General features: G+C 42.1%; 1 long non-coding RNA gene across 1 annotated transcript; it reads right to left on the bottom strand.

Annotated features, from left to right (window-relative positions):
* Positions 1-1,932: 1,932 nt before the first annotated feature.
* Positions 1,933-10,185, bottom strand: LOC131393659 (uncharacterized). Its single transcript, XR_009215951.1, has 3 exons — positions 9,923-10,185; positions 9,559-9,750; positions 1,933-2,233 (listed from the first exon to the last, which is right to left on the bottom strand). It is a non-coding gene; the product is annotated as an uncharacterized LOC131393659 (long non-coding RNA).
* Positions 10,186-17,269: the final 7,084 nt, after the last annotated feature.

Below are 17,269 nucleotides of genomic sequence, written 5' to 3'. Positions count from 1 at the left end.
CCCCTAGGCTGTGCGCTCCCAGGGCAGGGGCTGTGCCCTCTGGACCCCAGGATCTGGCTCGGACGCTGTGTGCTGAGTAAATGGGAATTAAGGCTCGGATGAGTGAATGCACAACAGATCAAACTGCAGGACAAGGCACCTTTTAGTGCGCCTCTTGCCCTGTATCCAGTGCGAAGAGGCCAAGCTCAGAGGGCGGAGAGGGCTGTTGAGCTTTTTGTTTTAATTAAGGTGAAATTCACACAACGTAAAATTAACCACTTTAAAGTGAACAATCCAGTGGCATTTATTACATTTACAATGTTGAGCAACTACCATCTCTCTCTCTATCTGTTAGCCCACACCCGTTAAGCAGTCATTCCCCATTCCCTCGTCCTCCCAACTCCTGGCAAACGCTAGTCTATTTTCTGTCTCTCTGGATTTGAGTCTTCTGGACATTTCATATAAACGGAATCATACAATATGTGGCCTTTATGTCTGGCTTCTTTCACTTAGCATGATGTTTTCAAGTTTCATCCATGATGTAGCCTGTGTCAGTACTTGACTCCTTTTTATGGCTGAATAATATTCCATTGTAGGAATACCACAATTTGTTTATACATTCATCCACTGTTGGACATGTCCATCATGCGTTGCTGCATTATTTCCACTCTTCTGCTATTGTGAATAGTGCTGCTCTGAACATGCCTGTACGTGTATTTGTCTGAGGAACTGTTTTCAATTCTTTGGAGTACATACCTAGGAGAGGGATCGCTGGGTCATATGGTGATTGTTTAACTTTGTGAGAAACTACCAAAAAGTCTTTCCATGGTGGCTAAATGAATGATTTTACATTCCCACCAGCAACGTATGAGGGTCCCATATTCTCCACAACCTCACCAACACTCGCGCTTTTTCATTTGTTTGATTCCCTGTATATACTTGAGGCTATTGCCGCCCTCCCAGCTCCCATCACCCACAGCCCTAGAACAGACTGGGCTGGGTCTTCTGACCACAAAGAAACAACCAAACACTCTCGGGAGTCAGAAGCACCAATAAAAATGAAGACCCTTACTATAACTAAGTTATACTGCTCCTTGTTTGTTATTTTAACAATAATTAGTCTAGTGTCCAGGTGGTTTTGAAATTGTCCGGAGAACCTGGAAACTAAGACCATCCGGAAGGAGTTGCTATTGGCAAACAAACTTTATGACCCTCAACTCACTAGAACCCAAGGCAGTACACCATTTCCACTTACAGTTTTCCTCCCTAGTGCCACATTAGACGTCCATGAAGGTTTCCTTCTTAAATGAGGATACAGTCAAGGGAAAACTACTGGGGTGTGAAAATAGAAAGTCAATTCAGATTGGAAATTTGATTGACAGGTGGTACAGTGTGGGAAAAGCACTGGATTTAACATACAGACCTGGGTCTGAACCTTGACTCTACTGCTTATATCTTCGTGAACTAAGTTAACCTCCTCGAATCTCAGTTTTCTCATTTCTAAGGTGGGAATAATGATACCTACCTCACAGGGTAGATGAAAGCTTCTAGTCTTGACTTTCATAAATGATCAGTATCATTATTATTGTTGTGATTATTTAAAATAATGATTAACAGGAGCCGCATGCAGAAATGCTAAGTAAACATAGAAAACATATTTAATCGTGTATGTTCTCCTCAAATCAAGAGCTAGCTCCAAAACTAACGTGACCAGGATATCTACCTAGACGTGTGATGTGGTTGCTGCCCTCCCAGCTCTCTCCTTGTTCCCTAACTTAGCTCTCTCCTTGTCCCTCGTCCTTGGACAAGCTTCTTAACCTGTCTGAGTCGTATCTGTAAAGTGGAATAACAATACCTGCAGAATAAGGTTGTTTGAGGATTCAGTAAGATATTGTATTTGTAAAGGGCTTAGCACAGCGCAAGTTACATAGAAAATACTCAATAAACGTTAGCTATTATTTTATTATTAATAATAAAGGTATTGTAACTTCTCTGTAGCAAGGGTTTAGAGAAAGGCGGAGTCTACACAGAGTCTAGTAAAAGGAAGCCACAGAGAAAGAACCCATCCATGTGACTTGTCCCTTCCCCCGGAGCATGAGGGTCTCCCCAGGAGGTCCATCCCCACGGTAGAGATGAGTGATGAATTGCACTCCAACAGCTTGTCGAGAATAACTCTGAAAATGGTCTCTCCTTTGCTCGCATCCAGTCTCACCAAGCAGTCTTGACATAGGACTTGGTTTCTACAGAAGTTTTCCTAAGGGAGGGGAAATGCACTGATCATCCAACCTGAATACTCCAGAATTCTGAGAAAGTACAGTTCTCTTTGTAAGTTAATACATTGGTGTTTAGTTTACCCATCTGTCTGTTATGATTTTGACTGGTCAGATCCAGTCTCCCTAAAATCTAATGAACTATGGACATTAGAGATTACTTTCATCAGGCTCTTTTGGTGGCAAGGAACAGAGACCCATTCAAACCTGCTAAGGGAAAAGATGGTTATTGAATTTTAGGTGAATTGAAAGAACCCAAGTTGAGCAGGGCCTTGCAGGAACCTAAAAGCCACTAGGAACCAATCTTTATCTCTCTCAGTTGAGGTCAGTGTGTCTTTCTATGTCTCTGCTCTCTCACTTTGTTTCTCAGGCTCCTTGTCTGGTTACACGGTTCTCTCTCTCTGTATACGTGCTCCTCTCCCCGACCTCCCAGCCTGCTCCCTCCGCTTACTCACCTGCACTTGGACATCATGGACACCCCGGCCTATGGTACAAACCTCCTCCTTGTCACTTGTTTCATACTCACCCACACAAAAAATGTGATTGGCCCAACTCATCATTTTAACCCAGACACAAGCTGGCAGCCTATGAATTGACTGCTTTTAACCAGAAGTCCTCTTCTGACTCAATCAGCTGTTATGGGATGGAAGGGAGGTATCATCTGGTACAAAAATAATCCCCAGCACAGCAGGGACTGGGAGTGAAAGTATTCACCAGAAGCGGGCACGGTGGGGAGATGCATGGAAATCATCTTTATCATTAAAATCACTATTTATATATATAAATCACTTTAGTAGTTCCTCTGTAAGTATTAACTATTATTATCACATAGTGGAAGACTGGATAGTCCTTGATCTGTGGTGACCCCACTAGGATACAGCTGTCCTATTAGGCAATCTCTGACTGCTGATCAATCTGTCTCTTTGCACATTTCTCTTTAAGTGCAATATCAAACACCAGACAAGCAGGAGGATGGTTTTTAAGAAGCTTCAGGGAATGGCGGTGATGCCTCCCAGGATCTTACCACTGAGTGCAGAGTTGATTTTCTATCTGAACATCTCCTTCTCAGAGCTGGAGAAGGGTGGGCTATTCTTCAGATGGCCAGATATATTCAAATATCTTTTCTAAGACATGGGCATTGAGAAACACTAAAATGCCTCAACCTACAGGATCCAGCTGTCCAGGGACAGAATGAGGGGCAAGAAGGTTGGAGTGCTGAACCAGAGGCTCCTTTCCCTGAGACCCACCTCATATATTTCAAGGTGGCTGGATTTGCAAGCTACTGGCCACTGGAATTGCTGGTGCCACAGCAATGTGACACTGAGGTGGTTTTGATGAACATATTATTGATACCTAGCTGTATTAGTTACTCATTGCTGTGTGATAAATTCCTCCAAAATTTAGAGGCTTAAACCCACAAACATTTATTATCTCACAGTTGCTGTGGGTCAGAAAGCAGCTTACCTAAACAGTTCTGCCTTGGGGTCTCTTATAAGGTTGCAGTCACGGTGTCAGCTGGGGCAAGAGGCAGGTTCCAGTTTGTCCTCCTGGGTTCCAGTGTTCTTTGTGGGCCCAAGTCTGTCCTCACAGGTTCTAGCTTGTCCTGGATTTCATCCACATCCAGCTTTCCTTCTCAACTGCCAACCTGGCTGACCTACAGCGACTTCAGGCTCAGCAGCCTGCACAGGCTGTTCCACCAGCTGCCGCAACTGCATGAGATCTAACCTCTTTAAAATGTCTACAGACACTGCTGCAAGCCTGGGTTACTTTTCATAAAACTGCTTGAACCTGTTCTGTATTTCTAGACCTGCTCTGCCACCAATAGGCTGTGACACCTTGGGGAAAAGGTTTGGTGTCTGAAAAATGAAGAGTTTGGTTTAGATCCCTAATGGCTATTTCAATGTTAGTTGCTACTACTCTCTTCCTTTCACTATCAAATTTCTAACTCAGTAATCCCACTTGTAGGTGTCTCTCCCAGAAAACTATTTGCTTGTGATTACAAACAGACATGTTCATTGCAGCTTTGATAATGGAAAGTAAAGGCAGGCAGGAGGGAGGGAGGGAAGGAGAAGAAGAGGAAGAAGATGGAGAAGGAGGAGGAGGGGGATGAGGAGGAGAGGAGGAAGAAGAGGAAGAAGGAAGAGAAGAAGGAGGAAGAGGAAAAAGATGGAAGGAGAGGAACACTGGAAACAACCTAAAGGTCCCTCAGTAGGGGAATCATTCCATAAACTACTGTTTTTCATAGGGCTGACAAAGCATTCTATCGACATAGTTTTTTGTTTGCTTATTGTTGGTTTAGTTTTGTTTTGCCCGGCCATTTTGACTCTGTAACAACTCCACAATTTTAAACCAGGTGAACATTTTAGTCTTGGGCATGTTCTCCCCACCCCTCTACCCCCGAACATTTTGATCCATTTTGATCCAACTAAGAGTTAGCTTGCTCTTAACTCTACAGCAAATATGAGTAGTTAGTACTATAGGCAAAGCTAAAAAAGCAACAGACCAACAGAAGATGACAAGGAAATGTTATTCCTCTGGAGCATCTGGAAGGATTTGCTTACAATGGTCTCATAAATTAACTAAGAATTAAGTATAAATTATCAGTATTTCATCCTGATATTCATAATAAATATTTCTGGTAGAAATAATTAATACAAAATAAAACTGCAGGGCTGGCCTGGTGGCATGGTGGTTGGGTTCACACACTCCGCTTTGGCGGCTTGGAGTTCACGGGCTCAGATCCCGGGCGTGGACCTGCGCACCACTTATCAAGCCGTGCTGTGGCGGTGTCCCATATAAAGTAGAGGAAGATGGGCATGGATGTTAGCCCAGGGCCAATCTTGCTCAGCAAAAAGAGGAGGATTGGCAACGGATGTTAGCTTGGGGCTAATCTTCCTCACAAAAATAAAATAAAATAAAATAAAAAACTGACAGTGGCTAAAACTGCACATGGCAAATGTCAGATCTGCTAACTTTAACTTGGGAAAACAGGACTTGTTAGAAATACCAATCACAGACTAGAACTCAAAATGCTAGAAAAGCTATCAATTAAATTTAAAATAGAAAAGCATTGATCTTATTAATTCTATTAATTATAATTTCAGTAAAACAAAAATGTAAAAATTTGGAAATTGATTAACTGTGTTAACTGCCCAAGGAATTAAATGAGTGTAAAAGAGTGGACTCCGGAAAATATACTCTCACCAAAAATTCGTGAATGATGGTGTAATCCTGATTGATATTCTTATGTTTGTAAACCTAGATTCTACATGTCATTGAGTCAAAAGAATAGGGTAAAAATAGCAGGGTCGAAATCCTAGTGTTAAAAATTCTTAGAGTTAATTCTTACAGCCAGTGGTTTGAGAACCACTTCTGTAGAGAGATAAGAAAGGAGGGTCCAGTGTATACCAATGAAAATCCCCAAAGTATTTGTCATGGAATTTGACATGTTGATTCTAAAATTCATCTGCAAGAGAAAACGTTCAAGAATAGTGAAGAAATTTTTGCAAAAGATCAGAGATAGGACTTGCCCTATCAGATAACAAAATATTCTATAAACTTACAGAAATTAAATCTGCATGTTTCTATACAGGAATAGACAAATCCAAGCAATAAAATAGAGCCCAAACAGACATGCGAGAATATCATATGTTTAAACCATAAGGAAAGGACTGATTAGTGCACAAATGGGGTTGAGATAATTAGCTCTCCATTTAAAAAGAAATAACATTTCTACTCTACATCCTATGAAAAAATTCCAGATGGATTTTAAAACTACATGTACAAGAAAATTATACAAGTATTAAAATATTATACAGAACATGTTTATATTATCAGAAAAGGAAATACTTTCTCCTGTGAGATACAAAAAGCAAAGTGATACAGGACAAGATGGATAAATTTAACTATGTAAAAACTGACTTCTACAGATATAGTCCCAAATCTTGGATTCTAATACCCTTTTCCAATAAAAGGAACTAGGGTTCCTTGGAAAAATGGTTGGTTCGAGAATTGGGGTAGGAAATATACCAGATAAGCCTGGAGCATTCTGTAGTGCCAGAAAGTAAGGAAGAGCTAAATACACACATACACACACACACAATTATGGGGATGTGTCAAAGGGACATAGGAGCCAATTGAAGAGCTCCCAATGGCTAAAGCTGGAACAATTTGAGCAATAAAATAAAGTAGTATTGAATTATAACCCAAAGTATAAAATAAATAACCATGAGTAGATACTGATATAAAGAAATGATTGAACAAATAAATAAGTGGGGGAGAACAGACAAATTTGCCATGCAGAACAATTCCAAATAATTTATGAAGATACTCCACCCTCAAGGAGGTGGAGCTTAACTCTCCACTCCTTAAGGGTGGGCTCTGCATAGCGACTTCCTTCCAAAGAGAACATTATGGAAAGGGGGGAAAGGAAGAGTAACTTCATAGTGAAAAAACTGGACAAACATGACCTCAGCCAAGTGATCAAGGTTAACATCAAAGGTTAGGTAGGTCATGTTGATGGCCTGTACCCTCGAAGTGATGTGATGACAACGACACTTTACCTATGTGGTTTTCCTCCCCAAAACCCAAAACTCCAGTCTAATCACAAGAAAAACATCAGACAAATCCCAACCGAGGGACAAAATACCTAACTAGTATTCCTCAAAACAACAAGGTCATCAAAAACAAGGAAGTCTGAGAAACTTTCACAGCCAAGAGGAGCATAAAGGGACATGATGACTAAATATAATGTGCTATTGTGGGTAGGACCCTGGAACAGAAAAAGGACATTAGGCAAAAACTAAGGAAATCTGAATACACTATGAGCTTTATTTAATAGTTATGTATCAGTGTTCCTCTTCCCAACCCCACGCTGGACATAAAAAAAAAAAAAAGAAAGATATGCTGACTACAGGATGGAGAACAGATTGAGTAAAACAATAATATTACTGTGTCAATATTGGTTCATTAATTGTGACAGGGGTTCCATACTAATATAAGAGGTTAAAAATAGGAGAAACTGGGTGTGGGGGTATAGGCCAACACTGTACTATCTTTAGTTCAGTGTGACCTTGACAGTTTTGAGAAGTATTAGGTATTTTATAGGATGTCCCTCAACTTTTCTCAATATTGGACTGGGGTTATGGATTTTGGGGAGGGCAGTAATTATTAGAATTTTTAAATGTGCAATTCTAGGTATTGAATTCTAGAGAAATACTACTTACACATACGGAAAAAAAGGCATGAACAAGAGTTTATGAAGCATTATTTGAAAAAAAAAAGTAAAAATTTAACATCTATCTATTGGGAAATGATTAAATAAACTATAGAATAGCCAGAGTGTAGACACCATATTCCATTGACTTCAGGATGTCATCTATTCTAGATATCATTATTTTATGTATCGTTAAGAAAGAAAAATGCTCCTAATTAAGCTATAACACAGAGCCTTCTTATCACTTATAATTTTTGTTTTATACTATTCAAAAAACCAGTTGAGACAAGACATGGATTTTTAATTCCATATTATCCTTGTACATACATTAAAATGAAATTCATGAAATAAATTGGTTCAGGCATATCTAAATCTTATGAGAGTCTGAAGCTTCTGAATCGTGTTTAGACTCAGAATCATCAATATTTCAGGCTGTTCACATCCACTCTGCAAGTTTTGAAGCATATCCAGCAGGCAGTGACAACTACATCACGACTGCTGCCTAGCTGACAGCAACTGTAAGATGCATACCAATTTTAGAGATCATAAAATGTAAATGAAAAAATGTGCCTTAGAACAATGAAACAAGGGTATCATGCAGCAGCTAAAGGAACCAAGGAAGTTTCATACATGCCACCATCGAAAATTCTAACTCATATTGCTAAGGAAAAATAGCAAGTTGCAAAAAATGTATACAGTATGAGTTCATTTATGGAATAAAACTAACCTCTATATTTCTGTGGCAGACACTGAAAATCTGGTTACCCAAAAGATATTCACAACTCGCTTTTGCTATGCCATTCCACACTTCAGACACTTGAAAGGTAAATTACTTTCCCAGACTCCCTTGTTGATAGAGGGGTCATGTGATACTGTTCTGGCCAATGAGTTGTAGGCAGATGTAGCGGCAGGCTTCCTTCCCTGAATAAAAATATAAAACTTCACAAGAAGATGACTTTTGTCCTTTCCTGTCTAGTATGTGGACACATTCTTAGAGGAGCAGCAATCAACTTGTGACCGTGAGGACAAAAGCCAAATGCTGTGGATGGTGAAACCGAAAGACAGAAAGAGCCTGGTCTCCTGATGACCTCACAGAGGCCCGCACTGCTGGCTACACACTGCTGCCCCTGCGCTGCCTTTGGACTGAGACTAAGAAACTGCTTTCTTTTTTTTTTTTTTTAAAGATTTTATTTATTTTTTCCCCACAAAGCCCCAGTAGACAGTTGTATGTCACAGCTGCACATCCTTCTAGTTGCTGTATGTGGGACTTGGCCTCAGGATGGACGGAGAAGTGGTGCCTCGGTGCACGCCCGGGATCCGAACCCCGGCCACCAGCATCGGAGCGCACGCACTTAACCACCAAGCCACGGGGCCGGCCCAAAACTGCTTTCTTTTCTTGGGTATCCAGTTGCCTGAATAAAGTCCTAACTGCCACAAGTCATACATGTGTAGAGATAGATTAAAAAATATCTGAAGGGGCCGGCCCCGTGGCGTAGCATTAAGTGCACACTCTCCACTGCTGGCGGCCGGGGTTTGGATCCCTGACACGAACCGATGCCCGACTTGTCAGGCCACACTGTGGCAGTGTCCCATATAAAGTAGAGGAAGATGGGCACAGGTCTTAGCCCAGGGCCAGTCTTCCCCAGCAAAAAGAGAAGGATTGGCATGGATGTTAGCTCAGTGCTGATCTTCCTCACACACACAAAAAAATCTGAACAAAATGCACACTAACCTGATGAGAGAGGATAACTGGAGGCGAGAGGAGGAGAGGATGTTGGGGGACTTCAGCTTTATTTTTACTTTTTGAATTCTTTACAACATAAATGTATTCACATATTACCTATGTAACTAAAAACATAACTGTTTTTATAAGATTGATGTCAGAAATGGAAACAGACTTGCTGATAAGAACAGAGCTGACAATGGAGCAGCATCTCAGGCTAAGATATTTCTTCAAATGACTTAAGTCCAGAAAAGACAAAATTTTTCCACTTTCCATTCAGAAAGGTTAATCTGGCTTGATTTACTTGTCTTGGAGAGTGCAGACTGCCTCATAGTGGACACCAGTTCCTTTTCTAAAAGCTCACAAATGACCTTTGGTATGATCCATCCTGGGTTTGGCTTGGTGCTCAGTAAAAGTCCAGATTATCAGACTGCATTTTTCAACATCTACTTTTTTCTCCTTTTTAAAATCAGAACATGTTCCAGTCTTGAATTTCCTGTTACTTCTCACGTACTTTGATATTTTCCAAGTATTACCAGCACAACAGTTGCATACAAAAGATCCTGGCACAAAAAAACACATTATGACGATGATTATGCTATTAATAATGACAATGACAATAATAGCACCTACCACTTATCGGGCATTTTCTGTGGCCAGGCACTGTGCTAAGCCGTTTACACACACTGTCTCATTTAAACTTCACAAAAGCCCAGTGAGGTCCATAACTATTACCAGCTCCATTTTGTAGAGTTAGACACTGAAGCTTGAGCAGGTAGCTTGCTCAGGGCCACAGAGAGTCACAGTCATAACAGGTTGGAACCTGCAAAGCCCAGCTCTTGATCTCTAAGCTTAACTGAAAAAAAAAGCAAAATCAATAGACTTGTCACGTAAGCAGTAAAAGGCTCATCGTGTGTCAACTCAGGTCAGTCCCCAACAGGTTGTCTTTGGGTACCTTCCATACACCCACTAAGCGGCCCCACCCGCGCTAAGCCGGCAGAGCCAGAGCCGACTCCCTTTCTGATCCTTTGCGTATTTTCCTTATCACCGTGGTCCACGTTTCGCAGGCTCCTCCCCTACTGTAGCCGCAAGCGCCTCCTGCGCAAGCGCACTGCGGCCCGATCCTGACCCAGGTTCCGCGAAGCCCCGAGCGCAGGGGCGCCGGTGCCGAGGGAGCGCGCCAAGCGGGGCCGCGCCGGAGGTGGGCGGGGCCTCGGTGTTGGAGGCGGAGCGGCCCGGGCTTTGGGCTTTCGGAATGAATGGCGCGGATTAACCGTCTCGCGGGGGAGGAGCCGCAAGAAGTTTCCATTGCCCAAGTGTTTCGTCACTCATCCATTTATTCCAGAAATATGTATTGGTGACTACTGTGTCCGGGCACCCACCTGGCATGGAGACTGCCCTCCCTGGGCTCCCGCGCTTGATAGATACAACAGATAATGTGAGAGCCACGGACCGGGAGATGTGAGAGGTGTTTCTTGAAACCCGTGTATCTCCCAACATCCCATACAGGAGAAGACGTAATACGGTAGGCGGGAAAACGGCCTAAGTCAGGGTTCGTGTCTGTTCCCACTAGGGAAATGGCACCCAGATTGTCTCTAGGCTTGCCCTTCCTTTCTCTTCTGTTCTCCAGGGCACTTGTGCTGACCCCACCCGCACTTGTGTCAGGGTCGTGTCCATCCTGCTTTCTAGAAGCTTACACTCTAGTGGGGTTAGAACACTCCCACCATAATGTAAGATGAGGAAAGGGGGCACTTAGAGGGGCAGATGGCTAGGGACGGGTCTGTGGAAGGCAGACAGTCTTCACGCTGGTCTCCTGGATTATCACTGTGGTTCAAAGTAAGTAGGTAGTGACAGACCCAACATATGCAGAGTACTTGACAAAGTGAAGGTCCCCGCTCAGGAAGCTCACAATCAAAAAATAAATAAATAAATAAAATTAAATTAAAGAGTGGAAACAGTAGGCTGTGCTGTTAACTAGGGGAAAGCAAAATAAATGAAGAATAAATAGAAAAGTAATAATTTTGTTTTGCTTGCTTATTTGTATTTTTGTGACAAACTATTTTTATTGCAATTCTGTTTTCTCCAAAGTCGAATCGTTTCTCGAATCTGCAGCAACCTGGTCCATTTTGGCATAAATTCCTCTTCCCGCAATGTCTACTTAATGTCCCCCTCCACTCTCCCTCACAGTTCTTCCTCCCCATACCTACCACCTTCCCCTAATAATTGTTGAACAAATCCTAAATTGTAGAAATGGTTTGTGCTCCCGTTCTGCCCATCTTCCTTTATTTCTGGAATAGTCTTTAACTCATTGAAAAACAGCCAAACCTTCTTTTTTTACTTTATTGACTGTTTTATAATTTCCCAGTTCCAAAAAGCTTTCCATTCATCCAGTCTTACAAGTAGTCTAGTAGATTCCTTGACACTGTCCCCACCCCCACACCACCATATCCAACATATTACTAAGTCTTGTCAATTTTATGTCCCCAAAATTTCTCAAACCTTTCTTTTTCTCCTCATCCCCATCCACCAACTTAGTCCAAGCTCTCACCTGGATTACTGCTATACCTACTTCCATTTCATTTTTGCCTCCCTGCCAATCCATTCTCCCCAGGGTAGAGTGATTTCCTTAATACACAAATCTAATCCGTCATTGGATGCCTAATACGTATCAATGGTTTGCTTTTGTCTTAAGGATAAAAACCAAAATCCTTAATAGGATTAGGATAGGATTACAATGTGGCCCTGCCAAAATCTTCACTCTCTGACTCTGTTCTCCCTTTTTGTCATTCTGGTTCACCCACTGTCCTTTCAGTTCCTTGAACATGGCTTCCCACCTCAGGGACTTTGCACATGCTATTCCTTCTGCTTAGTGTGTTCTTTTCCTTGTTCATTACATTCTTTTTAAAATTTTTCCAACTTTATTGTGGAATAACTGACAAATACAGTTGTATCTATTTAAATGTATGACGTGATGATTTGATATACACATACATTGTGGAATGATTACTAAGATCAAGATAATCAACACATCCATCACCTCCCATAGTTAACTCTTTTTTTGTGTGTGGTAAGAATGCTTCAGACTACTCTCAGCAACTTTCAGGTATAAAATACCGTGTTATTAACTATAGTCACCATGCTGTACATTAGATCCTCAGAACTTATTCTTCTTATCGCTGCAAATTTGTACCCTTTGACCTACATTTCCCCATTTCACCCTCCCCCAAGCCATTGGCAACCACCATTCTATTCTCTGAGTCTATGAAATTGGCTTTTTATTTTTTAGATTCCACATATGAGTGATACCATACAGCATTTGTTCTTCTTTGTCTAGCTTATTTTACTTAGCATAATGCCCTCCAGATTCATCCACGTTGTTGCAAATGAAAGGATTTCCTTCTTTTTTACGGCTGAATACTATTTCATTGTATACCACGTTTTGTTTATCCATTCATCCATCAACAGACATTTAGGTTGTTTCTGTTTCTTGGCTACAGTGGATAATGCTGCAATGAACATGGATATGCATATATCTCTTTGAGATACAGATTTTATTTCCTTCGGATGCATATCCAGAAGGGGGATCATGGGGTAGTTCTATTTTTAAGTTTTTGAGGAACCTCCATACTGTTTTCCGTAATGGCTGTACCAATTTACATTCCCACCAACAGTGTACCCAGGTTCCCGTTCTCCACATCCTGGCCAACATTTGTTATCGCTTGTCTTTTTGATAATAGCCATGCTAACAGGTGTGAGGTGATATCTCATCGTGGTTTTGCTTTGCATTTCCCTGATGATTAGTGATGTTGAGCATCTTTTCATGTGCCTATTGGACATCTGTATGTCTTCTTTGGACTCATCACATTCTTAACACCTACACGTCCTTTAGATCTCAGATTCGACATCACTTCTTTAACAGAGACTTCTCTGACTCGAAGACCAGGTCAGTACAAAGATAAATTCTGGCCAATAAGCATGATTAAAGCCAGAAAGTGCCTGTGGTTGGAATCCGATTTGCTCCTCCGGGTACATTCTTCACTTTTCTCTACCATGCTTTGTGCTCAAGGAGGCCAACCTGTGTGAACTACACCAAAGCCTCCCTAGCCCTCTGGCTTCCGATTAGGGAGAACAACCTGAGTGGGGAGCATAGCAAGAATTCAGAGCCAGGTGGGATGTCTTGGCGTTTATCCCCCTGCTCCCTCCTGCGATGTTGCTGCAGGCTGGCTGCTCCCACAACCAAGTGCTTACTACAGCTTCTATCAGTTAGGGGTCTCCACGGAGCTTTGTTTGTTTCCAGGTTCCAGTAACTGCCCTCCCTGCCCTCCTCGTGCCCCTTTTGGCTAAGGGGTGCCATCAACAGTCGAGTCACATACTGCTTTATCACTTGTGGTTTCCTAATTCCTGCCCACTCCTTTTTGAAAAGATCTTGTGTTAAACACTCCTCAAATTACCCTCTTGAAGTGTGCCATCTGTTTCCCCCAGGGACCTTGATTGAGACAGTGCCCCAGAGAATCTTTCATGTAACTAAAATTTACATTACTGGTGTCAAAACTTTTCTTTATGGCCGACAATACTGGATTTTCTAATCCTTTTCATTTACAAAATTGAATGCTACCTGGTAATTGAAAGATCATATTTTTAAAAAATAGAGACAGGATACAAAAAATATGTTGAATTTGATCTCAATTTTATAAAACAAAACAAATTAAAACAGGGGCCGGCCAGGTGGCGCGGCGGGTAAGTTCGCGTGCTCCACATCGGCGGCCCAGGGTTCGCAGGTTCAGATCCTGGGCACGGACAGATGCACCACTTATCAAGACATGCTGTGGCAGGTGTCCCACATATAAAGTAGAGGAAGATGGGCACAGATGTTAGCCCAGGGCCAATCTTCCTCAGCAGAAAGAGGAGGATTAGCAACAGATGTTAGCTCAGGGCTAATCTTCCTCACCAAACCAAACAAAACAAAACAACAAAACAAATGTGTGTATAAAAGATTCAACAGATAATGTTTGAGATGGTAATAGTCAATTTCAGAGTGACAGCATTATTTTTTTTGTTATGATTTTCTATGTTTTCCTAGTTTTCTGCAATAATGCTACATTATTATAATGAAAATGTATATATATCTGTGTTATTTTAAAATATTTTTGATGTTGGTCCAATTATACAAATTATAAAAATCATTAATTAATTAAAGTATAAGTTAAATAAGACAATGGAAGTATATTGCCTAGGACATTACTTGGCACAGAGTAGGCATTGAATATGTAAATAATAATTTATTGTTACAAATCAATGTTTTACATACTTCTCTACCTTACAAAACAAAATACAGAGAAAAGAAATAAGCCCTTTCTGGATGATGTGGGAATATTTGTTATTATATTGTATTTTAATAGCTTGATAGCTCATGAGCTCAGTTAGTTCAAGCCTACCATTTAACATACAAGAAAATCTGTAAAATGAATCATCCCCAGAGAGATTAAGTGACTTCCCTGAGGTCATAAGCAGCTAATTAGTGCTCTCAGCTCACCTTTTCTCTCTAAAGACTTCTTCCGAGATATACTTCTTTCCCACTGGAGAAATACATCTTTTCCTGTATTTGTTACTACCTACAACGTAGTTAATTCTATTACAGGCTTTGTCATTAAGTAATTAAGTCTATGTCTATTTTTATCATAGTACATCGTGTACAACTTTTCTTCTCTCTCCTTGTCGCAGTTCTATTTTGATTCTGAAAATGGAACTTTTCAGGTAAAATGAGTGTTGCTGATAGACGCAGTGAAAGGAAATCAAAAAGTTTCAATTAAAATTAAATTTAACAAAGAATAAATGTTAACTTTTAAAGCCCACTAACATGTCTTGTGCTCCCCTTCAGAAATCACACAGATGTCCATTGTCACCTTTCTCCAACTCTTTATCCTAACAGTACTTTAGTGAGGTATAATTTATGTAGTTAAATATGAGCAAGTTTAAGTGTAAAGCTTAATGAATTTTGGCAAACATACACGCTTGTGCAACCATCATGTAGATCAAGATAAAGAAATGTCCTTCACCTCAGCAAATCCCCTCATGTCTCCTTCCTGTCACCCCGTGCCCTGTACTCCCAACCGCCTGCCCATGGCACAACACAACCACTTTCTGATTTCATAGCTTGGTTTTGTCTGTTCCTAAACTTCTTGTAAATGGAATCATACAGTGTGTACTATTATTGTGTATATCGATTGTTCGTTCCTTTATACTGCTGTATAGTATTCCACTGTATGAATACACCACAATTTCCTTTTCTGTTCTTCTGTTCTTCACCACCATGCTATCCTGCACTGGAGCCCTATCTGTTCTTCTGTTGACAGACAATTGGGTTGTTTCCAGTTTGGACTATTATGAATAAAGCTGCTATGAACATTCCAGTACAAGTCTTTTTTTGGACTTCTTTGGACACTCACTTCTTTTGAGTATACGTGTGGGAGTGGAATTCCTCTATCATGGGAATTTCTCTATCACAGTGCACATTTCACTTTATAAGAAACTACCAAACAGTTGTCCAAAGTTGTTCTATATTATACTCTCTCCCATTATCCCACACCCTCACCAACACTTAGATTTACCAGTCTTTTAAATTTTAGCCATTTTGGTAAGTATGTGGTGGTATCTCATTATGATTTTAATTTGTTGAGCACCTTTTCATAAGTTTAGTAGTCATTCAGATATCTTCTTTTGTGAAGCCTCTATTCAAATATTTTGCCTATTTAAAAGATTAGGTTGTCTCAGGGGGAGGAAGTCAAGATGGCGGCGCAGGCAGACTCTGAACTCACCTCCTCCCACCGACACAGCCAATTTACAACTACTCGTGGAAAAATTACCCCTGAGACAGAACTGAAAACTGGATAAGAGGAACTCCTGCAACAACGGACAATCCTAACTGAGGTGGAAGAGGTAGAGACTCCCTTCTGGAGAGGAAAAATGCCGCCTTCACAAGCCGCCAGCTTCACGGCTGCAGGGAGCAGCCCACAGGTACGCAGCCTCCCTGGAGACGCGGGGCCCTGAGCCGGGGAGCGCCCCCGCTGGGGGCATTTTGTGGACCCAGCACAATCGAGGCGAGTGGCAGAATATCTGACTTTGCCTGCTACTAAAACATTGGGGAGCACCCCCAGAAAAGCTGGTTCACAAAGACATTAAAACCGGCTCTTAAAGGGCCCACGCGCAAACTCACCCGTTTCAGAAAGCAACCTAAAATCACCAGAAAGAAAGGTGCACAGTGCTTTGGTGAAGAGACTCACCTAATAGGCCCTGTGTGCATCTCGGTGAGAGTTGAGACCTCTCCAGGGACTGGGACATTGGCGGCGGCCATTGTTGTGGCCTGGTGTGGGCGTGCTGACGCAGACGCCATTGGAGTTCTCCCTGGGGCCTGCTAGTGCAGGGTCTGCCCCACCCGCTAGAGCACCGATTTAATCCAGCTCAGCCAGGGCAGGCAGCCCACCCTAGAGTCTGGCCCCACCCAACAACAAGCCCTCAGGCAACTTGTGGGCCTGCATAGATTGGTGACTGGATTCTCTGCAGCCTGGCAACTGAGCCGACTTCAGTGGGGCAGGGCGTGCACAAGGAATGGGTGGAGAGTGTGGGGTGGTGGTGGAGTGTGTGAGGCTCCCGCCATGGAGAGACTGGGTCCGCTTTGGGAGGTCGGGGCACGCACAGGGGGCAGGACTGTGTTGACTGTGTGTGTGGACCTGTGGGCGGCAGGGCTTGTCAGCTGCAGAAGACTTGTGCTTCTTAAAGACCCACACAGGGGGTTTGCCCCACCTTCCAAAGCCTGAAACAATCGGGTGTTCCCATGCCTGAGGCCAGCCCCACCCAGCTGCAATCCTCAGAGAGCTGACAAGAGACCTAAAGGCTGGAGGCTCATAGCAATTGTAAGGCCCTGAGCCTAACAACCTGCCACGCTGGGGGCCTACTCACTTAAAAGAAATATTGCAACACAAATGTGGTATTAGAACTTGCAGCCAACTGTGCTGGGGCTCCCCACACCTGATAAAGAGACTGAAGGGCCTACAACAACTACAAGCAGCTGAGCATTACAACAGC

The sequence above is a fragment of the Diceros bicornis genome, chromosome 28 (assembly GCF_020826845.1).
Source record: "Diceros bicornis minor isolate mBicDic1 chromosome 28, mDicBic1.mat.cur, whole genome shotgun sequence".
Lineage (NCBI taxonomy): Eukaryota > Metazoa > Chordata > Mammalia > Perissodactyla > Rhinocerotidae > Diceros > Diceros bicornis.
Note: the sequence above shows the minus strand (reverse complement) of the source record. Positions and strands in the feature narration are given on the sequence as shown.